The 9,243-nt window shown below is 50.3% G+C and overlaps 1 long non-coding RNA gene across 2 annotated transcripts; it reads right to left on the bottom strand.

The window, feature by feature from the left end:
• Positions 1-2,659: 2,659 nt before the first annotated feature.
• On the bottom strand, positions 2,660-8,877 carry LOC115066783. Of its 2 annotated transcripts, none has more exons than XR_003846230.1 (3): positions 8,778-8,877; positions 5,217-5,302; positions 2,660-3,190 (listed from the first exon to the last, which is right to left on the bottom strand). It is a non-coding gene; the product is annotated as an uncharacterized LOC115066783 (long non-coding RNA). The 2 variants fall into 2 exon arrangements; XR_003846231.1 differs by lacking the exon at positions 8,778-8,877 and adding an exon at positions 6,771-6,819.
• Between the last annotated feature and the right edge of the window lie 366 nt (positions 8,878-9,243).

Consider the following 9,243-nt stretch of genomic DNA (forward strand, 5'->3'; position numbering starts at 1 on the left):
TTGGGGGGTTAGGGGGATGGGGGAGTGGGAGGTGGCTGTGCCTGACCTTCATGGAAGCCTGGCTTCAGAGGCCCTGGGTTGGATGGGCAGCGAACTGTGTTCCCCACTTGGCTGTCGTTCCCTGTGCAGCAAACAGTCCTAGACTACGCCATATTGGATGTCTTAGTGGAGAATGCCACGCATAATACAGCATCTGGGCTCAGCATCTCTCCTGTCACTACAAAAAGGCTCAGGGACATTTGCATGGCTGCTTGCCTTTATTGTTCAGTCTGGCATCTCTGGGGCTTTGTTTGTATACCTCTGGGCACTGTTCCGGACTGCAAAGCGGAGTGTGTGTGTGTGCGTGTGTGTGTGTGTGTGTGTGTGTGTGCAGGCTGCAGAGGAGGCTTACTCCGGGAACTGCAGCAACAGCAGTTTGATAATCTGTCCTGTGGTGGTTCTGCAGCTGGTCTGCCCAGCCCCAGCCCTCTATGAAGTCCTGTTCTCCTGCTCCATCTGTCTTTGATGTGTGGAAGGAGAAGGTGGCCTTCAGAAATCACAGAGCCGCCAAGGCTCTGTCCAGGAAATCGGCTGGAGATTCAGGAATAGAAGCTTCCATTTGCATGCACTTTGCATCTCATTTGCATGAACACCCAGCCTATTAAAGCAGCCCCTCTCCTCCCCTCTTCCTTCAGTGGATGGGGTTCCTTGAGTCATCTCCATTGGAGAAGCCCAGTTCTGTGTTTAGCCAGGGGGACAAGATCCTGCTGGCTGGTGTGGGATGGTGGCTCTGGGCAGCATCTAGTCTCTTGACCCCCAAGAAATGTTGACTGTCGGCGGGGGGGATTCCTTTGCTTCTCTTGGGGGGCCGTCACATTCTCTCTAAAGCCAAGAGCTTGTGTGCTAACAAAGTGGCTTGTGGCTTTGTCTCCGTTCAAGTCCTGAGTGTGGCCTGAGGGCTCTGGAAATGGGTAGAATGCTTGCCTAGAATGTAAAAAGCCTCAGGTTTCATTCCCAGCTCCTCCACATAGAACTGGGTGTGGTGACATACTCCCCTAATCCCAGCACTAGAGAGATGGAGCCAAGAGAACCAGAAGTTCAAGGTCATCCTTAGCTACATAGTGAGTTCAAGGCCAGTCAGGACTATAGGAGACCCTATCTAAACACAAACAAATTCTTTCATTGAGATTACTTGAGGTGGACAGAGACTCTCTGTCCCTCCTGTCCCCAGGAGCCTGGGTTGTGGAGTCCCCTTTCCAGGGTACGTCAAGCTTAGGATTTGAGGCCTTCCGTGAGTCTCCTTAGGCCTTCTGATGAAGGTAATTCACCTTTTTTGAGACAGAGACTTATTCTGTGGCCTAGACTAGCCTTGAACTCAGAGTGATTCTCCTGCCTCAGCCTCCCAAGTGCTAGAATTAGTTGTGAACCACCATGTCTAGCTCACTCATCTGATTTTGCATGTGCTACATGTCTTGGTTCCCCTTCCCTTTTACAATGAATTCCCGAAAGTAGAAATGGCCTTGGGAACAACAGCTGTGCACGGCCCCTCCTTCATCCTTCCATCCTTCACCCTTCCAAGCCCACAGCAGCAGCTGCCCTGGCTCACCACATCCAGGGTTCTGGCCCCCAGCAGAGAGGTATCCCAGATGGGGAGCTTTGTGAACTCAGCTGGTCCGCTGTCAAATACTTGAGATCAAATCCCACCTCTGTCATTTATTGCTGTGTGATCCTGGGAAAGTTCCAAACCTCTCTGGGTCTTAGCTTGTGTACGTTTGTGTGGGTGTACAAATGTGGGAGTGTGCATGTGGAAGCCCGAGGTTCACGTTGGGTATCTCCCTTCCTTGCTCTTCATTTTACTTATTTTTAAAAAAGATTTATTTATTCTTATTTTTATAAGTGTTTTGATTACTTATACGTATACTGGTATGTGTGTAGTGCCCTGAAAGGCCGGGAGAGGGCCATAGAGCCACCATGCGGGTGCTGGGAACTGAACCCAGGTCCTCTGGAAGAATAGCAAGTGTTCTTCACCTGAGCTACCTCTCCAGCCTTTTGTTTTATTTTTTGAGACAGGGTTTCTCACTGAACTTGGAGCTCGCCATTTGGTTAGACTGGCTGGCCAGTGAGCTTTGGGGATCCTCCTGTCTCTAGCCCCCAGCACTGGGATTACAGGCACGCACTGCCACACCTGGCTTTTTATGCAAGTGCTGGGAATCCGAACTTAGGTCTTGACATGCTTGTGCAGAAAGCACTGAGTCATCTTGCCAGCCCAATCCCTGTTCTGATATCAACCCCTAAGCTCTAAGAACCCAGCAGTGGTGGGCACTGGGGATATGTGGGAAGCAGATCTCCTCTTGTCCTGGAGGGGGACAGCCCTGACCTCATGGGTACTAGGTACATTTTGTCCACCAGAGAGAAGGCAGATCAAAGCAGTATTTGCTGACGTGCCCAGTTCCATGGGCATCCATCACTCCCATTCCCTTCATGTGAAGGGAAGTATGTGTGTGGGTTTGTGGTGAGGAGATGGGGGCGGGGTGGTGAGATCTGAGAAATATCAAGCAATAAAGGGCTTTAAAATAGAATTACTTTAATTATATACTTTGGTAATTTGCTGTAGTTTCCTGTCCCATTATTAAATTACAACAGTAACTCATCTAATGGATTTTTGCTGAGAAAATATTCATTTTATTTTATTGTGGTTTTGTCCTACAGTCTGAATGATGGCAAGCCAGTCTGTCTTTGTACCTAGAACTGGGGATGGGGATGGTGACTGAGGAGCAGGGTGGGACTCAAATGCCTGCTGCTAACTCCCTTTACCACTTGGAGCTTGGGACTGGGAAAAGAACAGGCTTTGTGGCAAGAGAAAGAGGCTAGGGGTGGCGTCTCAGGGGTGGGGAATGTGGCTGCTGGGGGCAGTGACCCACAGATGGACAGGACGGACACAAACTTTTCTGCTGGGCCAGGGAACAGGGTAAAGGACGTGCTGAGTTCTCTACTGGTGCTTGGACACCTCTCCAGGTGAGACAAAGGATTGAGGAGGGTGTGCCAGGCATCTGAGGATGGCCCAGAACCGTTCATTCCCTCTGAGAAGCAACGTTGCTAGTGAAATCACATGATTTCCTCACTTGTACTGCTTGCCTCGCTCCACCAGCCCCAGGTCCAGGCCTCTCTCTTCTCTGGGTGGCCGGAGGGCCTCAGCCATTGCCGCAGCTCCCTGGGGAAGGAAGTCTAGAGTTGCCAGACGTGGTGGGATCATCCTAGTGTCCTCACACTCTCTTCCCTGGTTTCTTTGACCTGAAGTCACTGGCTACCCTGGACCTCCAAATGCTGCTTTGGTCGAATATTAGAAAGTACCTCACACCCACGTGAGCCAGAGACCAGAGTTGTCACTGGTAATAAAAATAGTAAGTGGGGTGGAACGTTGACTTCCAGGCATGCCATGGCTGTTGCATTCTTGAACCCACAGCAGCTGTGATTACCTGTACAAGATCTGCACAAGACTGGACCATACAACCTCCTGTCGTGCAAAGGGTGGGTGCTGACAAGGCCCCACCTGTCCCTGAGGATGTATCTGCAGTTAGTAGCTTCTGTGGGAAGGACAGAGATGTTTTTATTTTTAAAGTTTATTTGTGTGTGTGTGTGTGTGTGTGTGTGTGTAGTTGTGGGCACCCACGGGTACATGCATAAGCCAGAGGAGAATAGTTCTGCTCTGTCACTGTGCACTTTATCTCCTGAGACAGGGTCCCTCACTGAACCTGGAGCTAGGCTGGCAGCCAGCAAACCCCAATGATCCTCCTGTCTATGTGCCCCACAGCATTGGGGTTCCAGGTATATGCTACCAGGCCTGGTTTTTTAAAAAAGGTTTATTATTTTCAGTTTATGTATATGAGTGTATTGCCCACATGCATGTAAGTGCACCCAAAGAGGGTGTTGAATCCCCTGGAACTGGAGTTACAGATGGCTGTTAGCCACCATGCGGGTGCTGGGAATCGAACCTGGTTCCTCTGCAAGAGCAGACAGTGCTCTTAACCACTGAGCCATTTCTCCAGAACCCAGGTCTGGCTTTTTACATGGGTTCTGGGGATTTAAACTTAGGTCCTCATAGTTACAAAGCTGTGCTTTTATCCATGAACCACTCTCCAGCTCTGGTGGAGAGATTTTCTACAGTGAAGTCCATCATTAATCACAGTGTTCCTCATTTACAGATGAGGAAACCAAGACTCAGACCAGGTAGTTAGACTGAGGCAAACTGCCATCCAGCTCTGTGGAGAACTTGACCCCACGTGTGACCTCCCTCAAGTCTCATGCTGGCCATCCATGGCTCTCAAAGGTCAGTGTGCCAAGGAGTGGCTGGGGCAGACTCGTTGCTGGACCATAGGAGGTGAGATGCTGCCCAAGCTGCTCACACGACAACTGTGCTGTAGCGGAGATGGTTGAGCTCAGGGTGGATCCTAAGGCCTTGAAGATGTCTTCACTGACTTCGACACTCTGCACGGGGTGGACATCTGACTGGCACCTGCCCTGTCACCCTGGCTCTTTCTGGCCCTCCTAGCTGGCCCCTCTGGGTTTTGAGGTGGGCCGAAGCTCGGGGGCTGGAATCGCTGTGCTGGGTGAAGGCCCTGCCTTGGTTCCCCTCATCATCTCCTACATGTCCAAGACTACAGTGGCCTTCCACACTGGCCCCACGGGTGGCACTCTGCGCCTGCCACCTAGTCCACTTGCCAGAGAGAAGGAAGGCTCTCTCTCCTATCCTAGGCTTTCCTCAGTACTCTAGCATCCCATTATTTTCCAGGTTCCCCTTGGCCTTGCTCTTGTCGAAGTGGCCACTTGGGGTAAGACCCTGTGGGTTCTCCCCAGTCCAGAGGACTCTGGCTGCCTCTGAGGGCTCCCATCTGCTTTGCTGCCCTAGCACTGCCTTGTTTTTTTCAAACTGCTTCGAGCCCTGAGCTCACCTAAGGGGTGGTTTCCAGTTGGTCCCGCCTCATCTTGAGACTCCTCCAGCCCCATCCCCTCATCAGTCCCCGAGGTCCCACAAGAAGGAAGGGTAAGAAGAAATGCATGCTCAACTGGCCATTGTCATAGAAGCAAGTCATCCCTGCTGGGACTGGAATCTGTAAGCCATTGTCACATGCACCAGCCACATTAGACAGGCAGGCAGTTCAGAACAGGTGAACAAAACGCATGGTGTTTTATTTAACAAATCCCTAGCAACTGGACTTACTAGCAATAAACCAACCAACCTTCAGGCACAATCTTCCAGCTGCTCCAGGCCAGTATGAGGTGAGTGCTCCATCAGGACAGAAGCTTCTGGAAAGCCTAAATGCTTCTGTAAAGCAAGTGGAAATGGGTTGGGAGGGGGAGTGTAAGTAACAGATACAGCAGCACCTTAAGGCAAATTGGTTGTCTCTGACCTGGAGAAACTAAGTTCTACATGTGACTGGGCTGATTTCTTGGCCTGAGGTGGGCAAGGCCATAGCCAGTGGCAAGTGGATCCTATCCAAGTATTAATTTGTTTTAAGATTTAAAATTAAAAATTATGTGTATATGTGTACATCTGTGTGTGGTTATGTAAATGTGCAGGTGTCCTCTGAGGCCAAAGACATCAGACCCACGAGGAAAGTAGTTACAGGAGTTATGAGCTCAACGTGGTTGGTGGGAATTGAACTCTGGTCCTCCAGAAATTACAAATGCTCTCAATTGCTGAGCCATCTCTCCAGCCCTATTTTACTTTATTTTTTAATTGTGTGTGTGCACGCGCACGCACACGCGTGTGTGTTTACATGAATGCAGTGCCCACAGAGGCCAGAAGAGGGCATTGGATTCCCTGGAGCTGGAGTTACAGGCAGTTGTGAGCCACTTGATGTGGGTGCTAGGAACTGAACCTGGGCCCTGTGCAAGAGCAGCATTTGTTCTTTGTTCTTAACCATCTCTCCAGGCCCCTGATAAATGAGATGTTTGCCTCTCTGCAGCTCTGTGGCCCCCTCAGGTATGGTTTGGAGATGTTCTCAGTCCTGTCCTGTGCTCTCAGTTCGTGTCCCGCTATGGGCCTTGTGTATCACCATGGCCACATCTACTGTGCTCCCCAACATCAGATCTCCACATGCCATTTGCACTTCTGACGCACAATGCTTCTTCACGACACACCCTCTCTGCCTGGTGGCATTGTCTTAAATGTGCAGTATCCTAGTTTAGGATCTGCGAGACTGAGGAGGACTCATGTGGGGAGCAGCTCCCCAGGAGGGCTCAGATCCCTGCTGTTCACTGTGGGAGGCCTGTTAGAAGCATAGCTAGTCTTTATGGAGAAATCAGAATGAATCTGTGGGTCTGGTTGGTGGGGAGCGTTTGCTTCTGATCTGCCCTACTGACTACTAATTTCTGTCTCATGGCCTTACCGTCACCCTTCCATAGGTTACAGGTTGGGTTTCTAGAGGTTGAGACTTGGTTGCTCTGGAGCCTTCCCGATAGACAGAGAAGAACAAGACGAAGGAAGTTGGAGAGCTCTGGAGGAGGGTGGCCTTCAGAGCTGTCCTGAGCTGGCCCAGATGGCCAACTCTCACCCACTACCCACAGGCCCTTAGTTATAATTGTTTAGGGGAGGGTATGGCCATGGACAAACCACCCCTCAGTACCCTAAACTCACTGTCAATAGGAAGTGACACATTCACCTGAAATTCACTGCCCAGCACATGCAGTGTTTCTTGGGGCTGGCCTCACTGACCTCTAGGGAGATCAGGATCTGAGCTGTGGCCCCCCATGTCCTAGCTAGTGCAATGTCTGTGTGGGGAACTACTCACACACAAATCAAGTGCTGCTGTTGCTCAGAGGAAAGACCTGTAACTTCTCCAGCCGCTGGGACTCTAACTGTCCTAGCAAGAGAGAGCATATTGTAGAGAAACATGTACTACCAGACTGCTGAAGAAAAGACCCCACAGAATTACAGTTTCCCCAGGAGTCCTATGCTTGGGGGAGGGGAAAGGCTGAAGCATTGTGCCATCCAGAGAAGGAACTTGTCTCCCAGGAAGAGATTTCAAACAGTTCTGACAATTGGTCAGAGTACCTTGTACAATTGACGAGAGCTGAAATAATGATGGGTCAGTCATGGGCAGGACCACACCTTGAGCAGGACCACTGAGTACTCAAACTTATTGACCTTAAACTAAACCTCAGGTTGAACTCTGTAAAGGGAGATTGCACAAAAGACCCCTTACAGGTTACAAACTATCACTGCTGCTGCTGGGCATTATCAAAGTATTGCTAGCCCCTATGGTACCAGAACATACCACCCCTAAAGTGATTCCTGTTCTACAAATAAGTCCTTCTGCCAAGAGACCCTTTTGGGAACAATGCAGGCCCTAAGTCCTTTATAAGATGGTCCTCTCCTACCCAACCCCGATGCCTCTATTTCTACACACAAGCATACTTAAACTCCCCTGGTGACTGACCAGTGTGGCGACTACCAATTCCAGCTGGTCAGCTAGCCACCCCTCACTGACTAAAACAAAGGCCATTTTGGATCGTTGAGGTTAGTTGCTTTTTTTTTCTACCTGTGACTCCTATCCCTAACATTCTGGTGTCGAAACCTGGGAGGATCTTCTGAACAACATCATGTCTCTTATAGGCCCCCTCCTTCTTTCCTAACCCCACTGGACTCTGATCAACGCCCTCCCCCCACAACCTACTTTGGCTAAATGGCAGCTGGTACATGACTCAGAGACCTCACCCCATCTGGGGCCACAGTTTCTCACAACTTCATCGCCACGTAGGCAGGGAAGACCTTTGTCCTGAAGGTTGTATTGGCTTTTCGGGGGGAGGGGGGATCATAATGGGCATACGTAAAACTTCTCATATCCTTTCTCTTTCCCATCAACCTCCAGTCCAGAGGCCCTTTGCCATTTGTTACAAGCAGACAACAGTGGAGGTGCTCTGAATGTCTCCTTCCCAGACCCCAGGGGTCCCTGTCTTTCCACTTTGGTGCCTTAGACCAGGAGATGCCTGGTTTTTGCACCAAAACCCCTCCCAGCCCTCTGCCTCTCTGGCCTTTCTCTGGCCCCAGGGGATTCCTGTTGTTACGGATTTGGCCCTCTTCCTACTTTTATACCTACTATGGGATCCCAGCAATCAATCCCAAAAGATAACTGATTGGCCTTTCTCAAAAACAAAAAAAACAAAAAACAAAAAAACTCTTACAACTTGACCTTACCGAGTTCAAAGCTAAACCTCTGATCTGCTTATGCAACCAAATTTAGCTTAAATACCAGCTTGATAACAGAAATATTTGGCCTGAATTTGAAACTGTCAATCCTGCCATTTTGTGGGACTTAGTTAAACTTCCTCCACGAAATGGCAAATGGTCTGAGGTGCCTTACGTCCAAGCCTTTCATCCTCACCTCTGCCTCTTCTCTCTGCTCTTCTCTATCCAGATACCAATTCCTATTGCAGGACCCCCCCAACCCCCCCCACTGCCCCAACCTCCTTTTCTGTGATCCAGCTGATGAGTCCTCTCCCTATAACCCCTCTCCTCCACAACCTCCTCATAGTCCACAGCCTCCCCCCAACTCCCTGACCCTCCATTTCACCCATGCCTTCCACATCACTTTCTACCCCCTTGTCTGCAAATCCCTCTCCCTGCCCAGCTATCCCAACATCTACCCCACATTTCCATTCTTCCCTGACCCCAGCCTCGCCCCCAAATTGCCTCCCTCACTCACACCGACTTCCTCACCCGGACCTCCCTCATCAATCTCCCTATGCCTCCCCAACCCCTTTTCTCTTTTACCCCTCCCCCTTTGCCTAGTTGTTACCTGCTCAAAATCCCAACCCCAGCCTCATCACGTTTCCCCTTTGGGAAGTGGCGGGAGTACAGGGTAGTACCAGAGTCCACAGTTCCTCTTCTCTGTCAGACATGAACCAACCGAGGCCAAACTAGGCCCCTTTCTGAGAACCTGGCCAAGTTCAGGAGGGAGGGAATTTCTCTGCCTTACACAATCATACCTTCTGACCTGGGCAGTCATCTCACGTTCACCTTCACTCTGGATGAAAGACGAAGAATTTGGCAGGCAGCACGCATGTACTCATGCTGACAGTCTCCATGAACAGTGGCCTACCCAACACCCCACTGCAGATGATGACCTTCTGTCTTAGTTTGTCTCTCCATTGCTGTGACAAAACACTCTGACCACTACCAACTTGGGGAGGAAAGGGTTTATTTATCTTACATCTCCTGGGTCACAGTTCATCAGGGAGCCCAAGGTAGGAACTCAGGGCACG

This window comes from Nannospalax galili, unplaced genomic scaffold (genome assembly GCF_000622305.1).
Source record: "Nannospalax galili isolate Female #2095 unplaced genomic scaffold, S.galili_v1.0 scaffold1684, whole genome shotgun sequence".
NCBI lineage: Eukaryota > Metazoa > Chordata > Mammalia > Rodentia > Spalacidae > Nannospalax > Nannospalax galili.